Here is a 12,207-nt window from a genome sequence, read left to right as displayed (position 1 = left end):
TTTTTACAAATAAACTTTGAAAAATTGTATTTTGATATACATCACATACAGTTTGTCAATTTAATAATTTTATGCATGTAATTCAGTGGCACTAAGTACATTTGTGGTACTGTGCAACTGGCATTATTTATTTTCAGATTTTCGCATCATTCCAAACTGAAACTCTACACCCATTAAATAGGAGTTCTCCACTGTCTCCAGCCCCTGCCAACCACCAATTCCACTTTCTCTTTTGTATGAATTTACAGATTCTAGATGCCTTATATAAATGGAATTATACCATTTGTCCTTCTGTGTCCCCCTTATTTAACTTAGTGTAATGTTGCAAGATTCATCTTTGTTGAAATGTGGCTAAATAAATTTTTTTTAATCTTTTTTTTTTGTGAGAGAGAGAGAGTTTTTTTTTAATATTTATTTTTTCGTTTTTTCGGCGGACACAGCATCTTTGTTTGTATGTGGTGCTGAGGATCGAACTGAGGCCGCACGCATGCCAGGCGAGCACGCTACCACTTGAGCTACATCCCCAGCCCAAAAATAAAGTTTTATTGGAACAGAACAAGACACATTCATTTAAAATTACCCAGCAGTCACGTGGTGGCACATGCCCATCCCAGCAGCTTGGGAGGCTGAGGCAGGAGGATTGCAAGTTCAAAGCCAGCCTCAGCAAAAGCAAGGGGCTAAACTCAGTGAGACCCTGTCTCTAAACAAAATACAAAATAGGGCTGGGGATGCGGCTCAGTGGTTGAGTGCCCCTGAGTTCAATCCCTGGTACCAAAAATAAATACAATACAATACAATAAAATACAATAATATTATCCGTCCTTACTTTTCATTACAAAGGTACAGTTGAGTGGTTATGATAGACTTTAAGGCTGGCAAAGCCTGACATATATACTGTCTGACCCTTTACAGAAAAAACCCTTAAGTGCCTGGTTTAGATTAAAGAACCATAAAACATCTCCTTTTTTTTTTTTTTAAAGCTCCTTTAAATTGTTACATGTCTACAACAATTTTGGTTATTTCATGGCCTGATAAATAGGATTAATAAACTGTTTATCTCACTGTTATCATTAATAAACAGTCCTAAATACCAAGATTGGAAATTATTTCCTCAAGCATTGTTACAGTAAAAGAGGGCTCATTCTCACATTTTACTGATACACACTTTACACAATGAGTATGTGTGAGATCCGATGAATGAATCTTGAAAGTTTTCCAGCATAATGGATAGTTGTAGATTCTGAAATGTCTGATTTTCCTTGCCTTTGTTATCTTTGTTGTGAAAGTGTAAAAAGAGTACAAAACTTATACAATATGAATGGTAAAAGCATGTTTTTGTTTAGGTCTAAAAAAACATGATCTACTTAAATAATTTGGTACAGTTCAATATTTTCTTTTAATATATTAAAGATGTTTAGGACTCTCCTATTTAATGCCACTAAGTTATAGGTTGAGAAGTACAGACTAGTTTGAGAACAAATTTTTTTCTGTTATCAAAGCAACCAGGAAGGAAATTTATATTGTAGCTGTAAAATGCAGATGGAATGGTTGATAATATTATTTCCCATGAGTTCAAGTTTCCATGATTTGGCCTGTGAATAAAATATCTTGTACTTGGGCAAACATTCCAGATAAGACAGCACCCAGTTTTATGGTATAGGATGAAAAAGAAAAGGTCTGAGGGACGCTTTATGGAAACTGTCAAGGTAATAATAACAAAACTGTAACAGTAAACATTCATGTGGCCTAGAATTTGTGCCAGGCATTGTTCCAAGGACATTGTCTACATCATCCCATTTGATGCTTATGGCAAATTCATGAACTAGAAAGTATTATTATTACCCCTGTTTTATGGATAAGATGTTTGAGATATAGACATGGATATTCCTGATTTCATTCTTAGGCTGGGTTTCTTTCTATTGGATTTACTTTCTCCATGTACAGCTCACAGGACACAGTTAATCTAGGAAAGAGCACATAAAGGCAAAACGTCCTGACTCCAGAGGGGTCAGTGACCCTCTCGCTTGGTCAGTGCCCCTGATCCTATGTCAGTTTGTCTAGGGATATCTCCATCCACCTTACAAGATGTCTTCCTGGGGGCCATTCCGGTTTCCCATCCTGCCTCACCCCTTGCCATGCATCCTCCCCTGCTCATCTGCACATATATTTAAATGCAGTCATATTAAACAGCTTGGAGTTCTTGAAATTTATCTTTCCTACATAATTTAAAATCCATCTTTTCCCAGCTGTGCATGTATCCTTGAGCAGATTACTCAACCTTTTTCTTTTTTAAAACTTAAAAATTGTTCTTAAAAGCACATAATATAAAACCTACCATTAGTAACATTTAGTACATTCACAATGTTGTGTACCCATAATCTCTATGTGATTCCAGAACATTTAAAATCAATGTACCCATTAGGGAAACCTCTTACTTAATAAACAGTCACTTTTTATTGCCCTTCCTGCCAATCCTTGGCAACCAATAATCTGCTGTTTCTATAAAATTTGTCAATTCTGAATATTTCTTATGTATAGCCTATGAGACAGCTTTCAATTACTATAACAAATACCTGAGGTAATCAACATAAAAAGAGAAAAGGTTAATTTTGGCTCACAGTTTTAGAGGTTTCTGACCATGGTCAGTTGGCCTCATTGCTTTTGGGCCTATGATGAAGTGACACATCATGGTGGGAGTGCCTGGAAGAGGAAGCTGCTTCCTTCATGGCCACCAGGAAGCAGAGTTAGAGGAAGAGGTGAGACCAAGGTCCTAATATCTTTCAAGGGCACACTCCAAATAATCAAACTTCCTTCCACTACACCTTGTTTCCTAAAAGGTTCTTCTACCTCCAAATGGCACCCTAGGCTGGGAACCAAGTCTTTAGTACATGGGCCTTTCGGGGGATATTCAAAATCTAAATCATAGCATATGGTGTCATATAACATATAGTCTTCTTCACGTGGCTTTTTTCACTTAGAAAAATGTTCTTGAGAATCATTCATGTTATAGCATGTGTTTAGTACTTCTTATGATAATATTCAACATATGGACATGTCATATTTTATTTAGCCATTCATTCATTGATGGACATTCGGCATATTTCTACGTTTTGGCTATTGTAAATGGTGATGCTATTAATACTCTCTGCAAGTTTGATTTGAATGCCTGTTTTGAATTCTTTTGGGTATGCACCCAAGAGTGGAACTGATGAGTCATGTAGTAATTCTGTGCTTAACTTATTGAGGAACTGCCAAACTGTTTTCTACAGTGGCTGCAGCATTTAACGTTCCTCTGACAATGTATGAGCGTTCCAATTTCTCTGTATCCTTGCCTAAACTTATCATTTTACATTTTAAAAAGTACATTTATCCTAGAGCATGTGAAGTGGTGGCTTACTGTGTTTACTGAAGCATTTTAAACCTTTGAATCTATACTTGTAATGGTGAGGCAAATAATGACACTTAATTCATAGGACTGTATAAGATTTAGTGAAATTGTGCATGCCAGGGACTGGCCAGAGTGCTCAGTACACATAAGGTCTTCTCTTCTTCCTCCTATTGACCCTGGGCCTAGGTTATCTCTGTTGAAAAAGACAATATTCAGGGATGAGATGCTTAGGCTTGGAGCCTGACTCTGCATTTACCGGCTGTGTGACCTCAAGCAAAGCTATTTAATCTCTGTGTGTCCTAGTTTCCTTGTTTACGGTAGGTTTTAAGAGTACCTACATCACAGGTCATTTTGAAGATAAGCCCAAGTCACCATGTGTGAGGAGTAGTACCTGGCCCACAGGAGGCACTGTAGTGTTAACTATTATTGTCTTCTCCTTCCTCTTCCCAGGATAACTTCTGCTCAGCTTTTGGATTTCAGCTTTGCTCTTTTCCCTCTAGCAATGTGTCCTTATTCAGCACCCTAACTCCCAGCCCTGATGCAAGGTTGCATAAGATGCCCTTCTATTTACTTCCTGAGTTTATTACTCTGTGGCACTTAACAGATTGCTGCCTGTGTTGTATTTTGTATTTTTGTACCTTTGTTTGCTTAATATTAAGCTGAGTGCCAGGCCTATTGTGCTCTCAATTATTAGTCATTAAATAAATAAAAGGGTGAACATGAATAAATTAACTAACATGGTATTTGGTGGGTATATTCATCCACAAAAACCAAATACTCTCAGGTATAATGTTGGAATTAAACATGCATTCAGAATGGTTGGATGTTATATGCTTCGTTTTTGTAGTACTGGGGATTGAACCTAGGGCTTTGGGCATGCTAGGAAAATGCTTTGCCACTAAGCTGATACTGTGATACTGTGATCAAAATACTGGTTACAAGGTCCATTTGTGTAGAAAACATTAGGAAAAAATTGCAAACCAACTAAACAGCTGATGTAGATGGTGTACATCTACAAAAAAACAAAAACAAAAACAAAAAACTCATACTTATTTTAAAAGGACCGTTGAGATATTAAATATGTAAAACTTCTGAGAAATAGGAAAAGTACAGAGATAATTCTCACAGTATAATCATTATCTTCAGTCAAGGGACAAAGTACAACAGAGGAGGGGAAAAAGAAAGATTTTGTTGTGGGAAAAAATCCATACATAGTATTATCTTTGATCAGGTAGGTGAGGATGTATATTTCAGGATGTAAAGTATGGAAACTTTGCAATGATATGGGTTGAGTATCCCTATCCAAAATGTTTGGGAACAGAAGTGTTTCAGATTTTATATTTTTTTGATTTTGGAATATGTATATATACCTAATTAGATATTTTGGGGATGGCACCCAAGTCAGAACATGAAATTTATTTATGTCTCATATATACCTTATACATGTAGCCTGAAGATAATTTTATCCAGCATTTTAAATAATTTTGTCCATGAAACAAAGTATCATGGTGTGGAATTTTCCACTTGTGTTATCATGTTGGTGCTCAAATGCTTTGGGATTTTGGAGCATCTTGGATTTTCAAATTAGAGGCACATAACTTGTATTGACAACTTAGCTGCAGCTAGAGAAAATCAAATTATTAAAGAGAGTACCTTTAAAAAATTTTAGCCAGATGTGGTGGCTAATGCCTTTAATCCCAGCAGCTCGGGAGGCTGAGGCAAGAGGATCTCGGATTCAAAACCAGTCTCAGCAATTTAGCAAGGCTCTAAGCAACTCAAGGAGACCTTATCTTTAAATAAAATATTTAAAAAAGATCTGGGTATGTGGCTCAGTGGTTAAGTACCCCTGCATTCAATCCCTAGTACAAAAAAAAAATTAAAAGTAGCTTCAAATTACAAAAGTACCTAATGATGCCCACACCTATAGTCCCACTGACTTGGGAGACTGAGGGAGGAGGATCACAAGTTTGAAGCCAGCATGGATAACTTAGCAAAACCATGTCTCAAAATGAAAAATTAAAAAGGACTGGGAATGTAGCTCATTGATATAGCACCCCTGGGTTCAATCCCCCCCCCCCACAAAAAAAGTATAAACTGAAATCTAGATATTTAAGTTTATAGATTTCAGTGTTCTTAAAATTACACAGTTGAATTGCCAAACCATTTTGAGTAGCTTAGATTAAAATAACAACATAACTTCTGTCTTTATTTTACTTAATTAATGTTATGCTTATTGCAGGCACATAAAATGTACATTTTATGATCTCTTTGGTGATTATACAGTTTTGGTTAGATATATGACCTTTGTTTTCTAACACTTACCAATGGTACTTTTCAACTATGGTGACTGCTGTTTGGGAATCCAACTAGGAAATCATTGAGCAAATATTAAGTGTCTGTTTTGCATGATCCTATAAGTGAACACACATTTTTGATACAAGAGCAAACATAACTAGAACTCTAGTGACATCAGAATATCAGAAACTAAATATTATCAGGGTTCCACTACTAGGCCCCAAAGTCCTCAGACAATCTTTGTTTTTCTTTAAAGTAAATTTTATGGCCAGTACCTGGGCACATGACAATAATCCCAGCTACTCAGGAGTCTGAGATGGTAGAATAGCAAGTTCAAGGCCAGCCTCAGCAACTTAGCAAGTCCCTAAGCAACTTCGTGAAATTCTGTCTCACAATGAAGAATAAAAAAGTCTGAGAATGTAGCTCAGGGTTGAAACATCCCTAAGTTCCATACCCCGTACCACCAATAAGTAAATAAATAAATTCATTTTATGGTATGTAGAGAGGCTTCTGGATTGTGTAGAATCTCCTAGTCTTCAAGTTACAAAAGTATCTAATGATGCTATAAATAGTTCAGAGCAAATTAAAATAAAATTAGAGAAAAGTTTTTAAGTATCTGTTGCTTATTGTTTTGGGTATTGTTGAGGACATTGTTGAGGATTATTGTTTCCCTAAAGAAGTCTTCATTCTAATTGGGTATAAAACTTATACATAAAAAGAGACACATTACACAATTAATAAAGTACATGTTGGTGTTTTGTGGATTTTGCAGATTGCATATAATAGTAAGAGAAGGAGGGAGGAGTAAAGAATGATGAGAGAAAAAAAATTAAGATTTTTTTTTATCTTTATCAAGGCCTGTTATTGGAATAAGTCACCCTGGTTAAGGGATTGTAGGAAGAAGACATTCCCCTGACAGGTATATACAGAATATTTGTTTCCCAGTCAGGGAAACAAATAGTGCCAGTGATCAGGTTCAACATCAGTGCATTGTCTAGGAAAGGCTTTGGGCAAAACCAAAGTGTGTGTGTGTATTTAAAACATAGAGTTTGTGAATTTTTCATTGGGATAATTGGGAACATCTTCATGCTGATATTAATGAGGCAAATATTTCTCGCTTCAAATCACACAGCATTGAAGGGACTTCTGTTTGGCAGGGGTACATACAGCCCAGCAGATAACAGGGTAGTTTGATTGACAGTGTATAAGAGAGAAAGTCAAGATGGTGTAGGAGGGTATGCAGTATGAACTGTAGAAATCACGAACGCCAGAGAGCATTGAGGGTAAATGATGGTAAGGAGGACAGGATGTGGCCCAAAGTGTGTTCATCTGTCAACAGAGGCCAGATCAGCTAGAAAAGTGGTAAAAATAGGGCATAGTCTTTCAAAAAGTGATTAATGCAGGCAGACAGAAAGTTTCAAGGGCAGAGCCAGTACATTTAAACAGAAAACCATTTGGGCTTGGATGATAGAATGGGTCCTGGGCACTGGGAGGAATTCCCAAGGGTGCTCAAGTTTCAGGGCTGGTAGAGTCATCAGTGGACCATACTGAGGGGTGCAGTGTAGAGGAATGAGAGGTGTGTGGAGCTGTGACAAAAAGGTCCAGGAAAGGAAATGTCCAAAAAAGCAGGCAAATGAGATTTCATGTTTAGACATTATCCGAGCACATAGTATATACCACCACGTAGCTAGACCCTGGCACTGGAGAATCTGTATGTTGAGAAGTCCTAGGTCAAGGCTGACAGAGAAACCAAGGGCAGCCTGAAGAGGAACAGTTTATATTCCATGGGATATTGTAATGGTAGGAAGTAATCTGTTTGGGGATACCTATTTGTGAATTTAATTGGTTTGTAAATCAATTACCCATTATAACCTTTCACTTTACATTTCTGGTCTTCATCAAGCAATAATTTCCTCTTCTATAAAATGAGAGTAGCAATATGCAACTGAAGTTATGTACCTTCAGTTGGTGATATATATTTATGACAATTTACACCAAGCATCTAGGGTAGTGTCTGATACCAATTTGGTATTCAATAAGGGTTGTTGATTTCACAAGTGTTTATTTTATATTTTCCCTGTGATACCAGGGATTGAACTCAGAGGTACATTACTGCTGAGCCACATCTCCAGTGTTTTTTGTTTTTTATTTTAGACAAAGTCTCACTAGACAGAGCCTTTATGATCTTCTATTTATGATCTTATTGCCTCAGCTTCTTGAGTGGCTGGGATTACAGGTGTGGGCTACTGCACCTGTCCTATTTTCAGAAGTCTTTTAAAAGACTTCTCTCTTAGTCTGTTTTCTATTGCTATAACAAAATACATGAGACTTGGTAATTTATAAGGAAGAAAGTTTATTCTAGCTCATGGTTTGAGAGACTGGGAAGTTTAATGGCGTGGTGCCAGCATCAGATCAGGTCCTGGTGAGGGCTTCCTGCTGCTTTGACTTGTTGCAGAGAGTGGAAGGGCAAGTATCTGATGCAAAGAGACAAAGCATGAGGGGAGCAGCCCTCATTTAATAACTCACTCTCATAGTAACTAATCCAGTCCCTTGTGAGTAAGAGCTCACTCATGACTATAAGAATTAACCTGGTCTCCCAAAGAAGGCATTAACCCTTCTTTGTCACCTAATCACCTCTCTCTCTCTCTCTTCCTTTTTTTTTTTTATATTGGGGATTTAACCCTGGGGCACTTTACTACTGCCATATCCCAGCATTTTTATTTTTTATTTTGAGACAGGGTCTCTCTAAATTGCTTAGGACCTCACTAAATTGTTGAGACTGGCCTCAAATTTTCGATATTCCTGCCTCAGCCTCCTGAGTTACTGGGATTACAGGCATGTGCCACTGTGCCCAGCTCTCATTACTTCTTAAAGATTTACTCCCAACACTGCCCCCACAATAGTGATCGGATTTCAGCATGAGTTTTGGAAGACACAAATCACAATCAAGCCATAGCCACTTCCATTACTACAAAGCTCATTACCTGAGTCTGAATGGGCTACTTTCTCTCCTTCTAGGAAACAATAGGGGAAAAAAACTGTCATTCTTCATATTTGCTTCTCCCCTGGGTATAGCTGATATTGTCAAGACAATTTGTCATGAGCCTATTTTATGGTTCTTATAGTGACTTCTATCTTTTTCCTTACCACAGTGGCACTGAGGAAGGCTGAATTTTCTCAAATTTTATGTTGCAGGAATGGTTGGGCTATTTCTACCAGGCTGGTAAGAGCTAATGTTTCTCGATCCACTTTGCTAAGAACAATAGACAAGTAATATTGCTCCACCAAGGAGCATTTAAACACTTCCTTTAGGTGCACCTTGGATGTAAAGTACAGAGGTAGTAACAAAAAGTGTCTAGAAATGACATCTTAAAACTTTCTCTCCTGTTCAAGGAGACCTTCTGACAATAAGAAATCTCATCCCAGCTGTTCAGGAGGCTGAAGAAGCAGGAGGATCATGAGTTTAAGGCCAAACTTGGCAACTTAGCAAGACCTTATCTTAAGAGACCAAGGCGGGGGCGGGTGGGGAAAGAAAAAGAAATAAATCTCAGTCATTTAATGCTAAAATTTCAATCTACTAGTGAAAATAATATAGGTCGAATATCTTCATTTAACTGTCTCTTCTTTGATCAAAAATTTCACTTCCTATATGGTGACTTATAGCAGAATTTATGATTATGTGAATCTCTCTCTCTCTCTCTCTTTCTTTTTTTTCTTTTCTTTTTTTTTTTTTTTTGGGCTTCAAGAAAAGGACTGCCTTTTATCCTGGTCATATTTTATTGTCCTCTTCTTTGGTGATTGAATGATGATGAGTGTTTAGAGACAGTGGTTATTTTGAGCACCTCATGCAGATTGTAATAATTCACTTTTGAAGTGTTTAGAAAAGGCAGCTGATAAATCATGAAATTCTCTCCCCCCTGGGATTAGCTCCTGAAACCCACGAGGGAACAGAGAAGATTACTTTCTGATATCTTTTGGAATTATGTAGCATGCTAAGGTGCTGCTCCTGAGGGGAGGAAAACAAACAAGGCTCACCCTCTTTTGTGAGGAAAAGAGCAGACTTCAATCTAGGGAAGAAAACACTTTGATTTACAACAGTATGCACATCTATATATTTCTAATTTCATAACACACATACCCCGTTGCCCGACATTGAAGGAGTTTCTCTAGGAGTCAATTTATGGTCCTTCACGGTCCCCAATAACTTCACTTTGCTTCGAGCCATCCCACAGAAGTGCACAAAATGGATTTGATGCCGAGTAACCCAGATACTTTAGCCTTCTGGAAGAGCTGCGGAAATGTCTCCACGTTAAGGCTGAGGCTCTTGTAACGGTGGTTAATGACTGTATGCGGTAACCAGATGTGGCCTGGGGTTACTGTGCTCTGAGATCAAGAAGGAAACCATCACTCATCTGATATGGTCTTGTGCTGAAGAGCACGTTAGCACTGACGAATGGCAAAGTATGCACAAACCAGAGTGAGTTGCATGAAAATTAAGTGACCACTTCCTCTGACACGTGGTCTTCCTGCAAAGTTGAATGTAGAGCTTGGCAAACACTGAAAATGAGGATCTGCTGATTGATGTCTTTCCAAATGGAGAAATGTCACTGTGCAAACCCCATAAAGTCAGTTTGTTTTGCTAACTACACTTGAGCATGGTCCATTTGGTCACCTGCATTCAAATTCTAGGTACAATGACTCTTTGTTCTTAATGCTTTCTAATTCATTCATCCATGTGGGTAGGATACAAGTAACATGTAAAAAAAATCCACCAGGCACTTTGCATGGGGTATATATGAATCAGATACAGAGTCTGACCTTAAGGAGTTGGGGAGAGGTTTAAGCAAAAACTAAAAAACCTATATACCTAAACTGTAATATAAGAGAATATGTGATAAAAGCTTCTGAGGCTGTCGGGTTGAGGAGCTTGTTCCTGGCCATGGTGCTGGCAGGAAAGCTTACAGAAAGCTGGTGGCAGAGATAGAGACCTTACAGCAAATGTATGACTCTGAGAATCAGAGATGATTGAGTTAGAAAAAGCAACATGAATAAGCATATGGAGGTAGGTTTCCACCGTGCATTTGGGGGGACAAGCAAGTCACCCAGCTTGACCAGAAAATGTAAAATTTGTATAAATTGAAAAGTTAGATTGGCCCAGAATGGGAGGGTCCCAACAGCGGGAGGTTATTTATTTATTTATTGGACAATGGAGAGATGTTTATATTTTAAAAGTGGAAAGTAACATGATTAAAGAAATGCATTAGGAAGATTAACCTGATAGGGCAAGTTACATTTCTCTCTTTTTAAAATGAACATGCTTAAGGAGGCCCTGAGAAATTACTCGCTATTGTTTTATTGCTTTTTTTTTTTTTTTTTTTTTTTGAGATGGCTTTTTTATGTTGCTCAGTTTGTCTCAAACTCAATGGCTCAAGAGATCCTCCTGCCTCAGTCTCTGGTGCAGCTGGGATCACAGGTGTGGGCACCACCGTGCCTGGCTGCCTTCATGCTCTTTTTTGTTGTTGTTGTTTTGTTTTCACTTTAATAAATTAGAGTTGACTATACTATTCATAAGTAGCAATTTATGTACTCCACTCATATTTTCCATTTTTTAATGATTTATTGAGGTTTTCTTTCATTTTTAGAGTCTGCCCTCCTTTCTTATTCTTAGAATATGAGTGAGTCTGGAAATCTTTTGAGTTGAATACCATACATTACTACTCGTTGACTCAGAGGAGCACCAAATATAAAATATCAAGTAATTTTCAAACTTCTGCAATAGCCCTTGGAGACCTGGTTATCATATTCTTCTAACCCTAAAGGATTGTGAGTGAAGTGACTTTCCTGTCAAAGCTCTTGGGGTCAGCTCTTTTGCTGAGAACAGAAGACCTGGTCCACCTTGTACATGGTCACCTGTCTTGACCACTGCATGGACTATGGCTTCTACTGTGGCTAGGTATATGGTAAGAACACTTATCTCCTCCAAAAGGTTGGTTTCTAGGGATTGACATGTACCACAACTCCTAGAGATTGGCTGATCCCACACCTTTTCATACCCCTCTCTATCTGTCCCTCCTACTAAAAGGACTGGAAAGCTAAAAACCACGTTTCCCATATTCCCTTCCTAAGTTCCTATTTGTGATCTAGATTCTGTCAGGGAGAAACCTGAAAGTGGCAAAGAGCAATATGAGCACAGAGCCACATACAAGGAACAGCCCTTCCTGCAGGCATGATGGCAGAGAGTGTGGTTCTTTTGAGATAACTGCAGTGAAGAGTCTCCCCTCCAGTTCCCAGCCTCGCAGATGCTAAGCATCTGTGTGTTTTGCTAGACCAGACTGGTTAGATGGTAGATCATTTCTTCTGGAATTCTCTTGCATTGTCACTGGCTCGGTGGCATCCATACTTAATTTTCTTATTCCAAGTTTTGCTCATGACCTAATGTCCTGTAATGGATCTTTTTCTGCTTATAATAGCTAGAGTGCATCCTGTTGTCTGCAACTAAGAATGCTGATTGATAGAGCATGAAC

The sequence above is a fragment of the Marmota flaviventris genome, chromosome 1 (assembly GCF_047511675.1).
Source record: "Marmota flaviventris isolate mMarFla1 chromosome 1, mMarFla1.hap1, whole genome shotgun sequence".
NCBI classification, from domain to species: Eukaryota; Metazoa; Chordata; class Mammalia; order Rodentia; family Sciuridae; genus Marmota; species Marmota flaviventris.
This window is presented reverse-complemented; position numbering follows the sequence as displayed.